A 17,816-nucleotide genomic window follows, 5' to 3' on the forward strand; every position below is an offset into this window, starting at 1 on the left:
GGCCTCTATTATGGTGTTTTCAAACACCATAATTCCTTGCTCTGAACAGTAGGCTCTGGAGATGTTTGCGTCACAAAATAATGACACAAATGTCATAGTGCCCTGGAGGACAAATTCATAACATCACCATTCTGCACAAGACACTGTAACTAGTGGTTTTCACTATATGAACTTTCAGAGTAGTTCCATTTTGAGAAAGTAAAGAATTGGAGATCTTTTTAAAGTAAAAAAAACCAAACAAATATACAAAATGTTATCCAAAGAGATGAATAATAAATATAAACAGTGCAGTAGCTATAACATTTTTTTAAATAAACGGAAACAGCCTGAAGGAGGGAAAAATCTTAGATGGGAACAATAAAATGTTGACGTATATTCCACAGATCATTGTTTTCCATGGTTTAAAAGGAAAACTTCTTTCATAGGTAGTCTGTCCCTCTACTAATAGAACCTGAAAATACAATGGAAGATTAAAATAAATTATTTTTGTATTGCTTAGTGAAAATTACACCTTTTGTGTAATCATGACATTCCTTATTTATTTACCGCCTTAGTTTACCCAAATATTTAAAATTGCAATCCAGCACTATGTATTGATTTCCAATTGATGGTTATCATCTGTGATCTAATAAAATGACAGATGTTCAAAAATCTACCAACAGAGACCTTTATAATACAGGACATGGGTTAAACATATTTGCATGTCATGTCTCAGCCTTTTATGAAGCTGTTGTAAATGATTTAGCTTATCTTTTAGATTTCAGAGTCATTTCATTTCAATTTGGACTCTCCCTCATATAATTCGAAGGCTTTGTTCAACCAAATGAAGACTACTGACATTTAGCGTGTGGAATAACATGTCAAAAATCAGGGATGCTGAAATTCACGGTTTGTGGATTTAGTAAAGATGTGAAATAAAGTCTTTGATGCATGTTAAAATCACAGTAAAATGTAAGTGAAACCTAATTGTAAAATGTAAATGAAGCTTAATTGTTTACCATGCACTTGCAGTTGAAATCCTGCTGTGTAATGCATGGCAGCATCCATTCCGGATATGTTGGGGCTGCAAAGCAAAGTCCAAGTTGGTTTGGTTGTGACAAATACCCTCCTTATTCGTGAACCAGAAAGTGCAGAGCTTTTCAAGTGGGGGGAAAAATACAGCTTTCTGCAGTAGCGAACACTTAAAAGCATAGTCCCAGAGGGAAAAAAAATTAATTATCCAGAAAGCACAACTACATTACAATCTATATTTTGATTTGCTAAACAGAAAAGATTTCATAAGAAAATTTTACTGAAGTTTAACAGGTAATCAAGTAAATGTATCATCATGTTTTTTTTATATGGCTTTGTTTCCAGTGTGGTAAAAAACCGACAACTTCTTATCAAGTTAATTAATGCACTAAGTATTCATTAGAATACATTCTACTACAATGAGATACTATATTCAAAATTCTTGAATTTTGAGTCTTTTGGAATGTCGGAATAAAACTAATTAAGGCAAAAACAACCAAAAAAAGCATTCTCCAAAATAATGACAAGTTGGCCCCAAAATCACATCCATGCATCTTTAAATTGAAACTGTTTTAAACCAACTGCCGGGTAGAGAAGAATCAACATTTTCTTCATTCATTCCCATTCAATGTCACATTTTCTTTTGAACCATGTTTGAGTTACCTTTTTTAAGTAATTGTAAATGTACAACAAAAATGCATTTTTAATCTTTAGTATTTGATTCCAGATGTCATAGTATCCTCTTGCAGTGAGGATACCCCTCAAGAAGAGGGGAACCCCATTTATTAGAAAGAGACAGGTAATAATAAGGGGGATTCAATTAGACATATAGATAGTTGGGTTTGAGAGGACTGGGAGAACTACATGGTGAATTGCCTGCTGAGTGCAAAGGTTGTGCACCTTTTGAGACACATAGTCAGACTTGTTTCAGAGTAGCAGCCGTGTTAGTCTGTATTCGCAAAAAGAAAAGGAGTACTTGTGGCACCTTAGAGACTAACAAATTTATTTGAGCATAAGCTTTCATGAGCTACAGCTCACTTCATCAGATGCATTCAGTGGAAAATACAGTGGGGAGATTTATATACATAGAGAACATGAAACAATGGGTGTTACCATACACACTGTAACAAGAGAGTGATCACTTAAGGTGAGCTATTACCAGCAGGAGAGCGGGGGCGGGGGGAAACTTTTGTAGTGATAATCAAGGTGGGCCATTTCCAGCAGTTGACAAGAACATCTGAGGAACAGTGTGGGGTACAGGGGGGGAATAAACATGGGGAAATAGTTTTACTTTGTGTAATGACGCATTCACTCTCAGTCTCTATTCAAGCCTAAGTTAATTGTATCCAGTTTGCAAATTAATTCCAGTTCAGCAGTCTCTCTTTGGAGTCTGTTTTTGAAGTTTTTTTGTTGAAGAATTGCAACTTTTAGGTCTGTAATCGAGTGACCGAAGAGATTGAAGTGTTCTCCAACTAGTTTTTGAATGTTATAATTCTTGACATCCGATTTGTGTCCATTTATTCTTTTACATAGAGACTGTCCAGTTTGACCAATGTACATGGCAGAGGGGCATTGCTGGCACATGATGGCATATATCACATTGGTAGATGTGCAGGTGAACGAGCCTCTGATAGTGTGGCTGATGTGATTAGGCCCTATGATGTTGTCCCCTGAATAGATATGTGGACACAGTTGCAACAGGCTTTGTTGCAAGGATAGGTTCCTGGGTTAGTGGTTCTGTTGTGTGATGTGTGGTTGCTGGTGAGTATTTGCTTCAGGTTGGGGCACTGTCTGTAAGCAAGGACTGGCCTGTCTCTATATACAGTGCTGGGGAGGAGCCAGTGGTCATGGTACATGTAGGTACCAAAGCAAAAGGGAAAGGTAAGAGAGAGGTCCTGCAGGCCAAATTTAGGCTGCTAGGGAAGAGACTAAAGCCCAGGACCTCCAGGGTAGCATTCTCTGAAATGCTTCCAGTTTCACATGAAAGGCCCGTTAGACAGGCAGAACAACAGGGTTTCAATACGTGGATGAGTTGATGGTATTGGCAGCAGTGATTTAGATTTTTTAGGAACTGGAGAACCTTTTGGGAAAGGAAGAGCCTACCCAGAAAAGATGGGCTCCTCCTAAGCCAAATGGAATCAGATTGCTGGCATGTAAAATTAAAAAGGTTTGTAAAGGAGTTTTTAAACTATGGGAATGCCAATGGGTGCAGAAGAGCACATGGTTTGGACAGGCATCACTTTTGGAAGATTTTTTTTTAAAGGGAGGTACTCAGTATCCTAGTGAAGAGGAAAGAATAAAAGATGGTAAAGTACAGGTAGGGACTGAAGACACTCCATCAAATGACATCACATGAAGGCAAACAATTAAATACTGACAAATGTTATAAGTGCTTGTCTACAAATGCTAGAAGTTTAAATACTAAGATGAATGAACTGGTATTAAATGAGGATATTGATATAATAGGCATCACAAACTTGGTAGAACAATGATAATCAATGGAGCACATTAATACCCAGGTACAATATATATATGAATGACTTAGTAGGTCATGCTGGTGGGGAAAGTGGCACTATATGTGAAAGAAAGCATAGAGTCAAATATAGTAAAAAATCTTAAATGTATCAAACTGTTCCTTACAGTCTCTAGGTGCTTGTATGGGATAGCTGAACCTTCAAAAGAGTCATATACCATTTGCCTGTTATAGCCTGGTACTTCCAATAGCAGACACAAAGCAACTATTTGATTTAGGCTGTGTGTACATTTAAAAAAAAAAACCCAACTCATCTTGCATTAGCAACACAGCAAGATGCATGCTGGTGCCAATTTCTTTCTCTGAATTTTATATAACTGCTGCCTTATAACCTGTTTGAGTACACTAGATGACTGTCAGGCAAAACAACCCAAACACCTGCCTTTTGGGGTATAAAAGTAACATTGTAAAACTCAGCTAGAATCATGGATATATGGCTGGTTCTTCTGTTGGAAACAAAAGACTTCCAAGTTTCTGGCTCACACCAACACACAATTGTATTTAGCATGGATCTGACTCTAGGATGGATTTTGATCTGTGTGTTTTATTACTGTACTGACTGTATACATGGATTTGGGGAAACATCTGTTTTTTACTTCATGGACTGTAGTAACTGCATTTATGTGCAACTGCATAAGGTTTCCATGTATCCTGGAGTTGCGATGGAGCAAGGAAGGTCAGGAGTTGCCCTACGTGTTTTGCATCATTTATATTACTGTGCTTTGAGATGTCTCTGCCTAATCAATGGTTCTACTTCTCCATTCGCTGAACCTGAAAAGCATAAACAGACCCATTGATCTGATTAACCACATAAAAGTTAGGACAAGGAACATGTTTCTCTGAGAATATTTTTACCCAGGGGAGGGGTTATTTTATTCTTTAAATGCAGCTTCAGACCCTTCACCCACCACCCTTGGAAAACTTTTCAAATCTCCCGTCTGTCATGGGGATTAGTACTGAGTACTATCAGCTCAACCAGTAACTGCTTTGTTATGATACATGACATAATGTGATTCATCCCAGGCTGTCTTAAGTGACTTATCATTATAGTGCAAGAAGGATATGGGAACAGGCAAATATTTGCTGAAATGGTACTTAAGTATAAAAACATGCCACATTTCTGTTACCAGATTCACTGATAAGTGGCTGTACTGTACATTTAAACCCCCAACTGGAAAGCTTGATTATATTGTTACTTACAAAATCTTTTTTTAGTTGAGTGGAACCGTCATTTAAAACAGATGAGAAAATAACCTCTGAATCTCTTAGGGTCAAATATTAAGAGATGGCAGATAACAAGTTGTGGGTGCTCAGCATGACCTCCAGACCTCAAAATTTTGACCCTTTTTTCTCCCAGTCTCTTACTTATCACCGTTGACGGTGTAATTTAATTCTGGAATTGAGGATTTGGAATGATGAGAGGGAGTGGAATATGTTTGACCTTGAAGGTTAAAGCAGTAGTAAAACTTGACATTAAAGCTTTTCCTTTTCATCCCTGGGGCAAATATGAGGCAAGCTGATGCAGTGTTAAGCCTCTTCACAATGACATCCCATTGACCTAACCCGTGACCTAGAAAGACCACTCTTTGTAGGTTGAGAACTAATTTGGTCTCCAAACCGACAAAGTCATGTCAATTTATTTTCCCTTGGAACTGATTTGATGCCATCAAATTCTTTTGCACCATGCTTTAGCATGGACTTCCAGATAATACTAATGCTAAGCTTTGTCCACTGAGTCACCAGGTCACCACTCTTTTGTCTGTGGGCCTTTGTTCTTGTGCCATTCATTTCCAATTTAATGGTTTTTTTTCCCACTCTTTCCTGTCCCATGATCATCTCAAGGTCCTATATAAAGGACACAAAACTGTAACCAGTCACATGGGTTTATGTAATTTAATAATCATGCCCAGCACAGTCCCCTTTAACATTTATATCACAGAACAGCTACCTCCTCCTCATGATTATAATAGTGTTTTTTTTTTCCTATTTGTAGTTTTAGGGTCACTTTTGTTACATTATTAATATGATTCTATAGTTTTTCTATTTATCATGACTTATTATGCCACAGCCAAGCATTTAGACATGGGTGAAATGGGAGACTTAATTTCACTCAAAGGTATTCTCATTATGATTTTTATTTATTTTTAATTGTCTATTGTGTTCTAAAATTTTAAAGCTCTATCTTGTAACAGTTTCTGCCTTTTAATTAAGTGTTCTTCTCTTTCTTTTTCCACTTGAGCATTTCGTGTGATTAAACATTGTTTGATACAAAGTACACAACTTGCATAAAAGCTAAAAAATCCTTTAAGGCAACCTGAATTTTGTTTGTTTTTAAAAATAGGTACTTTTGTGGACACAGTATTTGATATGATACATACAAATGATATTTGTAACTTAATATTCCAAACTTCTTCAAAGCTTCTGGAACCACTAGCAAAACAAGATAAGACAAACAAAGGAAAAGTTGGATGGAATTTTCATATTTAAAATTTTAAAACTGTGATTTTTTTTAAAAAAAATCATTAGGTCAGTTGACCTTACACTCAAAATTAAGTCAAGTGAAACCTGGGCAATACAATGGAGTACAAAGTCATGGCAGAGCTCAGAGAAATGACACAGCAGAAAAGTGGCACAGAACAAGTACAGAACAAATAGAGGTTTTCTTAACCTCGGAAACATAACTAAATAGTGACCTCTGTTCTGTGTTTACCAACTGGTAGCATCAATAGATATCTACCAAATGTGGTTGGTAGCTCCATTTACAGCAATGCTAACTATTGCTTAAATCACTGTGCTATTGCCTCCATGAAAAAGAGAATCTATAAGTAGCTGCAGGAGAACAACAGAAAACTGAGCACCAAACAGCATGGACTTAAAAAGAACAGATCCGGCCCAGAAAACAGCTTGCTTTTCACAAGCTAATTGCAAAACAAGTGGATGAACGGAATGTGGTACAGTGATGCAAGGGCTCTGGATTTCAGTAGTGTATTCAGTGTTCAGTAGCGTTATTCAGTGATAACACTGAATAATTATATGTATGAATGTGCTTATATTAAATTTCAGAAAAACTTCCTAACTGTAAGAACAGGACAATGGAACAGACTGCCTAGGGAAGTTGTGGAAGCTCCTTTGCTGGAGGCTTTCAAAAGGAGGCTGGATAGCCATCTGTCTTGGAGGTTTAGACACAACAAATCCTGCATCCTGGCAGGGGATTAGACTAGATGACCCTCGAGGTTCCTTCTAACCCTGTGTTTCTACGATGTTTGCTTATTAAAGTCAATGACTTGTGTGATTAGAGAGATTCAACATTTGTGATTGCATTAAGATGACTTACTTATTGCCACACTGTTGCAGAACAAGAATCTATAATATTAAACAGAGCTGACTAAATACTTCAAAAAAACAGTGTTCCTAAAATTTCACACTACTAGGTTTTTGATAGGGTAAATGCATGGAGAGTAGCTTTTCTTCATATTAACACCTGTATTCACATTTATAGAAGGATATTCATGTGTGATATTTACTATTCACTGTGCGTTATTTGCGCTGTAATTCATTATTCTCCTGTATTTGAAAAAAATTCAGGCATCCAATCAATGATCAGAAAAAATATCATATGATTTAAGTGGCTCATCACAGACCACAAATAACAAACAGCAAATAGTCAAAGTGAACAGTGTTTGAATAACCCATCAGAGGAACAATTTTCAGCCAAACTATTCAGGTAATAATTATGAATAATACAAACCTATAGGAATCAGGTAGATTCACAAACAATTTGGGAAGAGAAAAAAGGGCCAAATTAATCTACTAATTTATTTGCAATGAATAATTCAATCAGTTCTCAGGTTAATCTTTTCAGCAGGGACTAGTCTAGCTCCAATTTCTGACTTTTGAAATATATATAAAATGAGGCACTCTTGTGATCATTAAAGGCCAAATTTACATGCCACTATTACCAACTACAGTTACCTCATTTGTGCAAAAAGCCAAGTAGTTGGATACCCAACTAATCAATATGCACCTGCAAATCCTCATTTATATTCCCAAAGGCAATAGTTATATGTGTGATGCATTCAACTTTGTGTGTAAACAGTAGCAGGCACAAGTTTGTGGGAAATAAATTAGAGACCGCAGTGTCCAGGCTCAATTTCAATTTGATTAATTACATTTTTTTACCCCAAATTCTACCTCTAACTCCAGTTGGATGCAGTATTCTGTTATGAGCTGTTGTTGAAGTGTTGCTGTCTTACTGTTGGATCATATTAAAGAAGTTCTGTATTAAAATCACAAATGAGTTTGATTCCCCAGAGTTTCAATTCCAGGGTATTACTAATTAAGAGGTCTCTTGGTTTTTGGTACTGTTCCTCTCCCTCTGTGTGTGAAACTTGCAAGCTGCTAATTGTGTTAGTACATTCTAAGACAGAGTCTGTTCTCAAAGCAATTCACACAGAGAGAGACTCAAAGCAATACTCTAACAACAGAAACAGCACCCAGAGACTCCCCACTCTTTTGTTGTATTAACCATTGTGATTAAAATAGAGATAGAGGATGTATGTGGATGGATGCTTGGTGTGGATAATAACTGAATGATCAGGGAGGTGCCAGCCTAAGAATCCAGTGTCCATTGGCTGAAGAAGGCGTCAAGTGGAAATAACCAGAGGACCCCCCGCCCCCGGAGGGCAGACTGGAATCCACCCAACAGCCTCAAGAATGGGAGAACCAAAGAACAAGATAACATCTTGGAGCCGTCAGGAATGTGCTATCTGCTGATTGATTCAGCAACAGCATGATGAAGCAATTCCCATAGACTGGCATAGGAAGAAATTCCTATAAAAATAGACTCTAAAAAGTGAGAACTTTGGGGTCTGATTCTGCAAACCAACTTCCAGGAGCATCAGATGAGCATCTGACAAGGCCCTGCTCCCTCCTCATGTCCAGGCCACCTGGCCAGTGGCTTGGCATGAGCAACTCTAAGGCTGGTAACTATGATAACAATCTTGCAGAACCTGTGTGTGTGTATGTGTGTGTGTGTGTGTGTTTGTATGAATGAATGTGAGAATAAATATGAGATTGAATGGAATGTTATAGCTATAACTAACTGCTTACTATGATTCTTTCTGTATTCACAATAAATGTGGTATTTTGCCTTTTTTTCCCTTTAATAAGATCCTGCTGGTTTTTATTTTATTGGTACAACATTACCCCAAAGGTGGCTGAATTTTCAGTGACAGCCACTTCGGTGAAGTTATTTGTGTGTGAGAGCATGTGAAATCTGATATTTCAGAGTTGTTGAACAGCCACAGCTCTCAACTTCCATTGATTTTCAACAGGAGTTGTGGGTGCTCAACAGCTCTAAAATCAGGTCATCTGTAGTTGGAATATAGTTTTGAAATAAGAGACATTATACGTGTGATATTAGTGTAAAAAATCTCACTTAGTTTCACCTCATACCCTTAACTCTTCTGTTCATTAACGCTAGACTATTTTGAAGTCATTATTACTTTCTGTTTTCACGCTTACTTGGTTGTCGGAGTGTTCTTATTCTAGCACTAACACTTCACACTCTCAAAGCTTGCTGTGCAAACTTCTGATTCATGTCTCATCACAGGTAATATGTACAGAATATTAAATTAAACTGTGAATAGAAATGTACATTCTATTACACAACACTAACACTTTTTAAAAAAAGATATCAAGCACTCTCATTCATTCATAAACTACATAACTCCCATGTTTTCTTAATTGGACTTCTGTGTTTTAAAGTCCCAGTACAACAATAACTTAAGCATGTGCTTGACTTTAAACATATGAATAGTGCCATTAACTTTAATGGGACTATTCATATACTTAAAGTTATGCATCTGGTTCAGTGCTGTGCTTAGGACTGTGCCCACAGAGAGGAGAATAAAGCCCCAAAAGTTTGATCCAGTTCCCCCTTAAGTTGCTGGGAGATGGAGCTGGTCCAAAGTATTTATATGAAATTCTCAGGTTCAGCATAACTGTTGACATACACAGGCACTGCCCTGTTACACAAGAGATCTGGGTTCAGAAATGATTTCTGAGGGGAGGGGGCATCTATCTACACAGTATGAGGTAATGCTGCTGGTGGTGACAAGGAAAAGAGACAATTTCGTGTGTTAATAGGGAAAAACTGAGGGTATCAATACTGCAGTGAGGCTGGCTTGAGAGGTCATGTGGAGGAGAGAGACATTCTTAACTGAAGCTGTGAGTTTAGAAAACAAAATAAAGGCCCTCCTCCTAAAATCTCAGTACACTGTGGTGGGAGGAGGAATAGCTTTCTTTCTCTGCCAAATGAGCAATTTAAGAGCTTCCACTAAGTACTGAACAATAAGACATTCAAGTACCAAAAGTGAAATCATTTTTTGTTGTTGTTGTTAGGTTTTTTTCAACCACAAGACCCTCAGGTAGGTGTTAGCTGTCTCTGAAAGACAAAATTATTTTCCAGTCAACTCCTGGAGGACCGTCTATAAACAATTTGAAAATCTTCAATGGGTTTGTTTTCTGCCTCCTGGCTGCCAGGAAGGACCAAACCCTTTGTGTCCTCTATATGAAAAAGTAATTTCTAAAAAAATTTGTGGTGGTGTGGAATACACAAGTATGTGTACATCCTTGTCGCTCCCTGATGCCTTCCTTCCTTCCTCCTATTGTCATGTCTGGTAAATTTTCTGTCAAAGTAAGTTTTATTGTATCTCACTTGACATCCTGTAGTGCAAGCCTAGCTTGTGACACAAGCTGTTTTCCTTGAGCAATATTATCAGTAAGAAGAAAATAGAAAACAAATCCTGATTTAGTGCTTGTTCTTAAAAACAATATAATAGCAATAAACTATGATGTACAGCAGTATAATATACACTATAAATCACATAAATATAGACTATACAGTAAATTATCAGTAAAATACGTACTCTATAACAGGATGTATATAGTAGCAGTAAAAGGGATTTGTTTTCATAAACTAAACTAATTTATGTCTTCAGTAAAAGGGCAAAGTCTGCCCAGTAAAAGTCATTTAAACATCTTTCAAACACATGGGGCCTAATTCTCACAACAGTTTTACATTGGTGTAAGCCATTGAGTTACTGCTAATTTAGACTGGTGTGTGATTAGACTAATTTAGACACACACTATCTGAGTGTCAAATTAAGCCTATAGTATTGCAAACTAAGAAAAGGTTCGGAGTCTCAACTATAATTCCTTTGAAGTTATACTGGCATAAAATTGGTGTCATGCCATGGAGAATGTGGCCCCAAGAGCAGGGCCCAGAGAAATGGAATCAGCCTTCATCAAACTGCAGAAGAAAATGTCAGTGTAATAATAATAATCAGCATAGTCAGTAATTGGTCTTTCATCTGAGTGTATATATGGTGCTTTATAAATATCTAATTATTAATAATCCTTCCACATGGGACTTCATATATTCATATCACTGTATGTGCATTACTATCATTTGGATTGTGCTAGCAGGGCTCTGGGCCTCATTGTGCTAGACGTTTTACCCACATTAAGCCCTAGAGCTGATCTTCTATGGGAGATTTTCCTGAGTTAATGTGTTGGCCAGCATCTTGGCTGATCCAGGGAAGATTGAATTAGGGACTGTTAGAGCTGAAAGCATGAATAAAAGATACTCATTCCATGAATGGTGGTGGATGTAATGTGCTCTCAGACACAGAGAGTGTTGTCCAATATACACTGACCAATGGATTAGCTAAGGACTGAATAGAGACCTGAGTAGTGATTCTCATAGTAAGCTGAGGCTGAAATCTGATTTCCAGCTCAGTTCTGAGTGAAAATGCAGCACGTATTTTTCAGTTGAATATTAACATAAGAGTGTATATTTTAATAGTTTTCATCTGTGTGCAAGTGCATGTTCCTTGACTATACAAAGGTGGGGTTAATAAAGAATGTTTTGATTTAATAATCTACAACAGCATTGACTAACAGACCACACAGCTAATGAAGACTGGAGGCAAATGGTCAACAAATCCCTCCTCCAAAAAATCTTCATAATGCAAAAAGACAAGTTTTAATGGGAAGAATTTCCCCACCCCTGCCCCAAACTGGACATGGAAGGACCCTGGGGTCACTCACATCTACTCTCTCCTGCAGGAAGGAGGGGAAAGGGTCAGACGCCTCCAATATGCCCTTCTCTCTTCTTACCCCCAAAATGTGTAAGAGAGCATTCAACTAGTTTGGAGTAGGAGGAAAAGTGCGTGGGCCATGGTCGGGACTGGTGGAGGGATTTATATTGTCTCTCCTATAACTCCCAGTCCCATTCCTGTGGAAATTCCCCAAAAGATAATACAATGGATTCATGCTGCTAAAGCTAGGGAAAACGGCTCCATGGGGACTTTGCACAGATGGCCCTTGCTTCCTGTGGGATCCACCAGCTTTGTATCTGAGTCCTGCAACTGTTCCCATGAGGGAGCAAACCCTGTCTCTCCCTTTTCCCCTCAATGGCATGACATGGGATGAGATGAGGGGAGTGTTGTGGAGCTTTTCACCTCCAAAGCCTCCTTCCCATGGGTCTTCCTGTGTTAGGGGATGCTCTGAGCCAATATGATTAAGCAAATGTAATCCACTTGAAATGAAATGTAAATATCAGAGGAAATTTTTACAGTTTTATTCAATACTGTGGTTTTACAAAGTGATTTTTTTCACCAGCTGGACTCTTTAAGTTCCTCTCCAAACACATTTTCTAATGCAAAATTCACATGATGAGATTTAGTGGCCCACAGAGCTTTTCAGGAGGTTTGCCAAACAGTCTGTGTGGGGTTATTTATAAACTTGCACAGCTCTATGATCTGAAAAAAAGCAACATTTTAATTCATAAATTTGTCTCCTGACTTTAAGTAGATTTCAATAACGCTGTAGACCTGGAATTGTTTAATGATACTAACCTACTTTCAGGTTCAAATATTTTACAGCCATGGAATAGTTGTTCAGATATTTATTTGAGGGCTAAGGAAACAGGCTGGGAGAAAATCAGGTGAGATCTACCCTGCAATCACATAGTTTGCAGTTGAATTAGTTTTAACCTCTGAGGTACTCAAATTCAAAACATACACTTTGCTATGAACAGAAAAAGCTGGTTCAGCAGATCAGTTTAAACCATCTTTTCTAGTAAATTTTTCTCATAGCTAGCTTTACACATCTAGAAAATAGCATCTAGTAAATCTGATTATTGTTGTTACATGTTTTGCATCAAAAAGGATCATAACCATTGTTTCCACTCCCCATGTGCTCTCATGTGCTTCCCATCTCTGAAACTGGGCTTGTTTGTATTTAATGAAATAAATGAGTGACTTATTTTTAGAGATGTCTTCCCTCTGCTAATAATCTGGTTGTCATGAGGTGCAGCTGCTCCAGCTTTAGAACTATTGTTCTATCATGTGCATGGAGACAATTATTTTCACAAAAAATGCATGAAAAGGTAAATCATTTCTTTTCCTTTCAAAAACATGATGGTCCCATTTGGAATTCCTCATGAGTATCTCAGGTGATACTGTGGAGGCAACCCCCAAATAAATTGTTTCTTATTCTGTTTAGCACAGGCAATCATTCCTTTTTAGGGTACTTCATTTTTATTTAATATCTGGTGCAAAGCTAAACTGAAGTTCTGCATTAATGCAGCCAAGTGTTAATTGAACATAAACCACAACATAAATGCAACATTTCTGTCATGAAATTAATTGCCATCATTTGTAGACCACATCATGTATTTTATTGTAGGACTACTTTAGTGATAGGGTACTTTACGCTTAGCAGTGATTAAGAAACTGTGCAATCTACAATACAAACAAATGGAGTCATATAAAATGCGTAATAAAATGGGTGCTTATGTATATAAATTTGTTTCTATGTAACAAATTAAAAATGCAAATGCTTCTGTAGTATAATGCAGAGTAGGAAGGGTTTTTTTTATTATTATCCCTCATACTGAAATGCAACCAAATAAAAGATTCAGATTTACAAGAGGACTTGCTTTATGTAAAAACAAACCCCTTTCACTGGAAAGAAGCATCTGTTTCAGCCATTAATAACGTGTAACATATATGCTGCTTGGAACTAAACATTTCCATTATAAGAAAGCCCATTTACAGAGAGAAGCAGTGCGTGAGTGTGATCAGTCATAGTGTCACCGTAGCATATGATAACTTATATAGAACTTGGACATATGCTTAGCTGAAGGCCTCTCTAAATTGCTTGCAAGCTGTAAATGGGAAGCATTTAGTGTGTCTTGGAACCATTCATGTGGAACATAATGTAAATCTTCATAGTTTTCTTGGTAAGGTGCTCTTAGTGCCTATCTAGGTTTACAAAATTGTTGCTCTGTATTAAATAAAACTAATGCAACAGCTATATCCTTGGTTTCTGCTATGTAAGCAGGCTCTCTCTTTGTTGCCTCCTAATAGTAGCAAAACAAGATTTTTTTAAATTTCATTTTGTTGTTGTAGTTGCTGATTGTTTGAGCAGCATTAATCTATTTTAAATAGATTAGAGCAAGGTTGTGGAAAGGCTTTATGGTTTTCACAATATACTGTAATTTGCATATGGGAAGGCCTGCACCTGAATTATTTACCTTTAAATACTGTAGTTAATGTAGCACAAAGACATTCTGTCGATTTTTCACACCAAAAGTTTTCTGGGCAGCTTTCCAAAATGTAGCAATAGTTTAAAATGACCCCAACTTTGTGAATGTGAATGGAGCCATTATAGAGTAATCATCTTTTCCCAGCTTTAAGTTACATTTAGCAGCTTAGTCTGAACTAAGGATTTTTTTGAAATGACAAACTTAACTTCTTGTGAAGTTAATTCCATGGCATTTTTTTTTCAGTAATACACAATGAAATCACTCTTAGCTACTCTATTAAAAGAAAAATCTGCAGTGACTTGCCACTTACACATAGTATAGTGCTTATTTGATGGACTGTAGGATAGAATATTTAACCTTCAGGTTTCTAATACCACTTTTATATCCCATAGCTACACAGTTTGCGGTTAGGTTTGCTGGTACCCTGCAATAAGTTGATTTAGATATGTGAGGAAACAATATATTGCTTTTTCCATACTTGGATTTAACTGCTGAAATCTGTAGAGAGGAAAAAATAAAATGTATTTTCTAGTGGTTTAATGCAGTTGAATCGCAGTCACGTAATCAGAAGTGAGGTGATTGGATTTTCAAAATGCAAAGCCAGGACAGTTGAGGGGTATTGGAGAGAGTTTTGGTTGTGAGTGAGGAAAGTATGAGTATTTTGACAGCTCACGGAGGTAAAAAGGCTACCAACTGTTGCAAGCCTAAATAGGAGACTCAGGACAGACTCTCTGAAAATAGGAGAGTCCTAGGTTTGTATGACATTTGGTCAGCCTAATCAGAGGATAGTCTACTGTTTAATTGATCTGAAATGTTTCAAATATGCCTAATGCTGAATTATATTACCATAATAGCCCTTAGTTTTGTTTCCGTTTTAGTAGTTCAGGCTATTAATATTTTATGGAACAGAATACAATGCCTATAGGAATAAGACAATATTTTATTGCTTGCTACGATTACTTACATTTCCCCCCTTCTAGCTGGATATCAGGAATTGATGTTGGCTGAATTACTATGCAACTACATTTGTCCTGAAGCTATCAGAGTTTAGTAACCCAGTAATAGATGGGTGCCTCTGTAACAAATACATGGGAGGTGCTCAGACTGTCAAACAATTAAGTGGACCTGAATAATCCTATGTAATTAAGCTTCTTACTGAATAATGATCTTTATTTTAAATGTGTCTTTTGATGAAACATCTGTTCCCTGCTCCAGATTTGAAAAGATATAACCGTGCACATGATGAAAATGGTGCCTGTGACTTGTGAGGCCATCCACATGGTGTTGCTGCTCAGTTCCTTGGCGACAAATGTTGTAATTTGTTCTGTTTTCACGTGCAAGAGGCAGGTGCCGTAGCATCCGTGGCCTGCTTTGCCTGACCTCCACGCTTGCTGCAGCTGCCTTTCATATTGTTACCCAGAGAAATAATTGTGTTTGACAGCCAGGCTGAAGATCATTACGTGAAGTGGGGAATGGAGGGAACACAGTAACTCCTATCAGAGCCGTCAAAGGTGGCTATGCTTACCCCCTGGACAGCAAGAGGGAGAAAAGCAAGTGGACATTGACAGCAGGATTTTACTTTCTTTTCCTCCTGCACTACGTTATGTTTGACTGGATTGTATTCAAAATAGAAAGCAGCTGCATTCATGTTGAATACATTGTCGTTTCCCTGGTAGTTTCATTTTGTAGAATACAGTATATCTTCATTTATAAGCTGCGGCCACTGACACAGAATCACTTTCCCCTATAGCTTTGTAAAGCAAAGTTGGCTTCTATAAAATTTAATTATTTTCCTGTTTGGCTTCCATAATAAAGGTACTACTCCCCAAGGACGTCTCCTATCAGGGCAGCTTCTCAGCAAAGTTCTATGCTATAAGCCCTACTCTGGGTCAGCATCTGAGCAGTGCTTAGTCTAGTTCAATTGTGTGGGGGTGCAAAAGTGGCTTTTAACACCACCTTCATTCCCTTTCTGATTCTGGGTCTGCCCAGGAGCTAGGCTGGTTCCTGTGAGGTTTATGCCTGGGTGAGCCTGGCCCCAAAGGGGCTTTCCGATAGCTGAAGATCACTGGCATAGAGACATCCCACTAGGGTGACCATACGTCCTGTTGTGGCCAGAACAGTCCCTTTTTTAAGCCCTGTCCCGGCTGTCCCGAATTTTGGCAAAACTGGGCCCCCTCTTTCCCTGGAAAGGCCACCTATACCAGGGTCTAGAGGACAGAGCCATATAGGAACTGCTATGGTAACCCAATGCCACGTTGTGGAGTCCTTCACATTGGGTAATCCTCCACTGGTAGGTTAAGATGACATAATGGCTACTTGGCATTGCTATAATAAAGTCCAGGGTCAGGCTCATGTTTCTTATCAATCCCATGCATATAAGTGAATGGGAGTTTTGCCATTGACTTCCCTGGGAGCAGGAGAAGACTTCCAATATATTTGGGTTTGTAGATGTAGTATACATTTGAAAGGGCTGGAGGGATTGTTTCATACCTTTGCTGGAAATTTCATTCCAAGGTAAGTATAGGTATCTGAATGATAATTATTCACACTTATGTAGCGTCTTTATTAAGAAAAGCTCCAGTTGCTTTACAAAGGAGGATAGCTATTATTTCCATTTTGCAGATGAGGAAATTATGGCATTGAGAATTGCAGTGACTGGCCTGAAGTTGCATAATGAATAAAAGGCAGAGTTAGGAAGATATATCAGTGCTTCCTGGCTCTCATTTACCTGCTGTGATGTCCATGCAGGGCTCTTCAAACTCTTTCTTAAAAATGACACAAGTCACAGCAAAACAAACTAAACAGGCTAGATGTTAATAGTTCAATCTGATCAGACAACCCTCCTTGATAAAATATTGCCAAATAGTTGTGATGTCTTAGAAATGTACGTAACTTTTTTTGGTCAGCACAGCTGAATGACCTGTCAAAAATAGCCTGGAGGAGTTTATAAACAGACCTGACATAGTACAGTATTTAGTGTTCTCAGGCATAGCCTCGACTGAAATTCTGAAATTCTTTGGAACGAAAGAGTTCTAAACAGTATCCCACTGTCGTGTATCCTATGTCCACAATAAATACTGTTTCCTATCTGTATAATAGAGATAATAATCCCCACACCCCCAGGCAACTGTAATCCTGGCATTTCCTCATATTTTAGAGCTTGCCTTTGTAACTTTAGTAATCTATTAAATGTATACATACAAATATACACACACACACAATGATGAGCACAAATATGAGGAAATTTTGATCCTTCCACAGACATATTTTCAAATCCTATATTCCTGCACAGTGACCTAAATGAGATTTTTCCTTTTTTTCTACAGAATGGAAAATGTGTTTAGTTCAATTGCTGTCTGTGTATGCACATATAAATATTAGCCACAGGGGCAGATCCTCAGCTGCTGTAAATCATCATAGGTCTTTTGACTTCAGTGGAGCCATGAAAAGTTATAGCCGCTGTGGACCTGCCCCACAATATAGGGTGATGTATTTTAAGTATTCTTTTTAAAATGTAAATAGATCTTGAGCTTAGAAATAATGGTTCCAACAGCTGCCTATGAACACAAAATTAGTGTATTTTTGTGTGGAAGATATTTATAATGTTCAAATTGAGGCTTACACTTTGGCATTTATAGTTATGTAAATAATAGGTCT

The sequence above is a fragment of the Lepidochelys kempii genome, chromosome 5 (genome assembly GCF_965140285.1).
Source record: "Lepidochelys kempii isolate rLepKem1 chromosome 5, rLepKem1.hap1, whole genome shotgun sequence".
Taxonomy (NCBI): domain Eukaryota; kingdom Metazoa; phylum Chordata; order Testudines; family Cheloniidae; genus Lepidochelys; species Lepidochelys kempii.